The sequence below is a fragment of the Erpetoichthys calabaricus genome, chromosome 1 (genome assembly GCF_900747795.2).
Source record: "Erpetoichthys calabaricus chromosome 1, fErpCal1.3, whole genome shotgun sequence".
In the NCBI taxonomy this organism is placed as follows: Eukaryota; Metazoa; Chordata; class Cladistia; order Polypteriformes; family Polypteridae; genus Erpetoichthys; species Erpetoichthys calabaricus.
The window spans coordinates 316,491,971-316,496,007 of NC_041394.2; the positions used below are offsets into that span (position 1 = coordinate 316,491,971).

The window sequence follows — 4,037 nt, forward strand, 5'->3', positions numbered from 1 at the left end:
TGACACAGTACTGCCTAGCAGCTCTTCCTCAGACACATTAAGAGCACAGCAGTGGCCAAATGTGTTTCCAATCCCCTTATTCTCCTATGACACAGAATGTCAACTACAGAGGGGAAATGCAGAGCATGCTAGAAGCCAATCTCGACTGACAAGCACATTTACACATACAAAGCATACCCTACAGATGCTGATTTCAGCGATGTTGCTGAGGCACTGACAAGGAAGCACCCCTGCCTGAGAGAACCAGGGTCTTTCAATGAAAGCTATGGATGGAAACAAAGGCTCAAGGTTAAAATGGCCAACTACTGGACTCTACTTAAAGCACACGGCACATCTGCTGAGGTCGCTGTGAATTGTTTGAAATCCAAGTCTCAAGAAGAGGCCCATCCAGCAAAGAATCTGAAGAGACCTAGACGAGCTGAGGTAAACCATTTTCCATCCTTGCCAAGTGGTGAGACTCCAAAAAGCCTAGGAACAAAAGAGGATTTCCCTTATGGTAGAAATACAGAAAATAAACAACCGACCAAACCATAAAAGAAAAGATGGCAAAGACATTTGGATGCCGGAGGCAAGAAATAGTACATAAGAAGCCAAGCATTGAAGGCACTTTGGGGAGATGGCCTGCATTTGTTCAGATAGAAGAGGTATGTTTTTAGATGCAGATTACCTCAGACACATGGGACACATCACTCCATTCATTCACTCACATAATTGTTTACCTGGAGTGGAATATCACAGGCATGGCACTTTGTGTATGACCAGTTCAGTCCATGTGAGCAAATGTCTTAGCTTATTGCCAGGAAATACTCAAAGTTGGGCCCAACTGTTGATACATTTAGGAGAATTTATGTTTTTGTAGGAAATAATTTGGTTAAACTGTGCTGGTAATTCAGTTTTGAGTTTCTAGGTTTAAGTATTGCAACATCTTTCAAAAATGGAACATACAGCTTGCAATTATAAATTTATTTTACCGTCCTGAAAAATGTTTTACTTCTATGGCATTTTCTGCCATGATATATTACATAAAAATAATTTACCATTTATAAAAGCTAAACTTAGAGCATTTTGATCAAACCTTTTATTTTTTTTGGAGGATAGGTCATTAATCATATATTCTCCACCTTTTTTCTGTATGCTGTTATATTTTTATTTCCTAGATCAATGCTGAGTTCACAAGAATTACAACTGTCCCCTTGGAGACAAAGTTCTTGGCACAGTTAGACAAGCACTCCACCAAATTGCTGGAAGTCATTAAGCACAATGGAGGAGCTGTAAAAGAGAAGACCACCAGGATCTTGCAGGTTTTAGATGAGGTATCTATGAATGAGTTTGTGCATCGGTGAGAATCATGGCTGAATACTTTTGTGTGTATTTGTAATTTTAATTAACAGCAACAGTTCTTACACAGACTATGGACATCAATGTCAAAAGAGAATGCATCCTCAAATCTCTGATGATCTACTTGGGTGAACCTGTTCAGCACCTTATCAAAGAATACCAGGTAAGAGCATCTCTTTCTCACTCGCTGGCAGACCACAACACCTACAGACCCACCCTCATGTACTGTTTCAGACTGTATTCTTATTAGGTAATGATATCATTAAATAATACCCTAACTGTAATGAGAGCAGTTACAGTAACTGACTCCAAAATATTTATTTCACCACAGCCAAAAAATAGACTGGGTGCTTGGGTTTTACAGCTACGTTGTCATCATCTTTTCAAATTAGCTGGAAATCATATTTTCAAAAGTCAAATTTGTTCAAAGTTTGATTTGCTGGACAGGTTTTCTGTGGGTCCTTAAAAAATCTAAAATCCAGTAATCTGAATTTTCTGCCTTGAAATGTCATAAATACTGTTTTGACAGGTCTTAAAAATTGATTGGACTGGACTTACTTTTAAATGCCTTTTGGGGAAAAATGAATACTGAAAAATACTGAATTAATGCTAAAGAAAACTACAAAACAAAACCAATATGGAAACAATAACCACTATAGGAAACTGTGCAGCCTGGTCAGTATTTATTGGAGCACACCTAGTGTGGTGTGTGGGTTAACATGGTGCTTCTCTAATCAAAAACTCTACTGTGCTTTCTTCTAGTTGTCCAAATGTATTACTTTTTCTTGTAGGATATGCAGGAAAATGAGGAAGAACTGGAGCAGGAAATCTTGGCAAGCTTTGTCACTAGAAAGGAAGATCCTTTCCATCCACACAAAAACATTAAGATAGTCATTGAATGAAGAGAGGTCCTGAACGATTTGCCCTCAGTTCCAACAGCTTTTGCCATGTTTTCCAGTCTGATATACAGTGGTGTGAAAAACTATTTGCCCCCTTCCTGATTTCTTATTCTTTTGCATGTTTGTCACACAAAATGTTTCTGATCATCAAACACATTTAACCATTAGTCAAATATAACACAAGTAAACACAAAATGCAGTTTGTAAATGGTGGTTTTTATTATTTAGGGAGAAAAAAAAATCCAAACCTACATGGCCCTGTGTGAAAAGTAATTGCCCCCTGAACCTAATAACTGGTTGGGCCACCCTTAGCAGCAATAACTGCAATGAAGCGTTTGCGATAACTTGCAATGAGTCTATTACAGCGCTCTGGAGGAATTTTGGCCCACTCATCTTTGCAAAATTGTTGTAATTCAGCTTTATTTGAGGGTTTTCTAGCATGAATCGCCTTTTTAAGGTCATGCCATAGCATCTCAATTGGATTCAGGTCAGGACTTTGACTAGGCCACTCCAAAGTCTTCATTTTGTTTTTCTTCAGCCATTCAGAGGTGGATTTGCTGGTGTGTTTTGGGTCATTGTCCTGTTGCAGCACCCAAGATCGCTTTAGCTTGAGTTGACGAACAGATGGCCGGACATTCTCCTTCAGGATTTTTTGGTAGACAGTAGAATTCATGGTTCCATCTATCACAGCAAGCCTTCCAGGTCCTGAAGCAGCAAAACAACCCCAGACCATCACACTACCACCACCATATTTTACTGTTGGTATGATGTTCTTTTTCTGAAATGCTGTGTTCCTTTTACGCCAGATGTAACGGGACATTTGCCTTCCAAAAAGTTCAACTTTTGTCTCATCAGTCCACAAGGTATTTTCCCAAAAGTCTTGGCAATCATTGAGATGTTTCTTAGCCAAATTGAGACGAGCCCTAATGTTCTTTTTGCTTAACAGTGGTTTGCGTCTTGGACATCTGCCATGCAGGCCGTTTTTTGCCCAGTCTCTTTCTTATGGTGGAGTCGTGAACACTGACCTTAATTGAGGCAAGTGAGGCCTGCAGTTCTTTAGACGTTGTCCTGGGGTCTTTTGTGACCTCTCGGATGAGTCGTCTCTGCGCTCTTGGGGTAATTTTGGTCGGCCGGCCACTCCTGGGAAGGTTCACCACTGTTCCATGTTTTTGCCATTTGTGGATAATGGCTCTCACTGTGGTTCACTGGAGTCCCAAAGCTTTAGAAATGGCTTTATAACCTTTACCAGACTGATAGAGCTCAATTACTTCTGTTCTCATTTGTTCCTGAATTTCTTTGGATCTTGGCATGATGTCTAGCTTTTGAGGTTCTTTTGGTCTACTTCTCTGTGTCAGGCAGCTCCTATTTAAGTGATTTCTTGATTGAAACAGGTGTGGCAGTAATCAGGCCTGGGGGTGGCTACGGAAATTGAACTCAGGTGTGATACACCACAGTTAGGTTATTTTTTAACAAGGGGGCAATTACTTTTTCACACAGGGCCATGTAGGTTTGGATTTTTTTTCTCCCTAAATAATAAAAAACATTATTTAAAAACTGCATTTTGTGTTTACTTGTGTTATATTTGACTAATGGTTAAATGTGTTTGATGATCAGAAACATTTTGTGTGACAAACATGCAAAAGAATAAGAAATCAGGAAGGGGGCAAATAGTTTTTCACACCACTGTATGCACTCAACCTAAAATATCCAAAAAATCTGCAGTACACCTTTGAATTTGTGCAAAAAGTCTTGATGGAGCTTGATGGAAAAAAGATGACCCCAAAAATTCCTAGACTGATC

General features: G+C 39.4%; 1 long non-coding RNA gene across 1 annotated transcript; it reads left to right on the forward strand.

Moving 5' to 3' along the window:
* The first annotated feature begins 1,104 nt into the window (after positions 1-1,104).
* LOC127528433 (uncharacterized) lies at positions 1,105-2,280 on the forward strand. Its single transcript, XR_007935330.1, has 3 exons — positions 1,105-1,313; positions 1,409-1,588; positions 2,130-2,280. It is a non-coding gene; the product is annotated as an uncharacterized LOC127528433 (long non-coding RNA).
* The last annotated feature ends 1,757 nt before the right edge of the window (positions 2,281-4,037 follow it).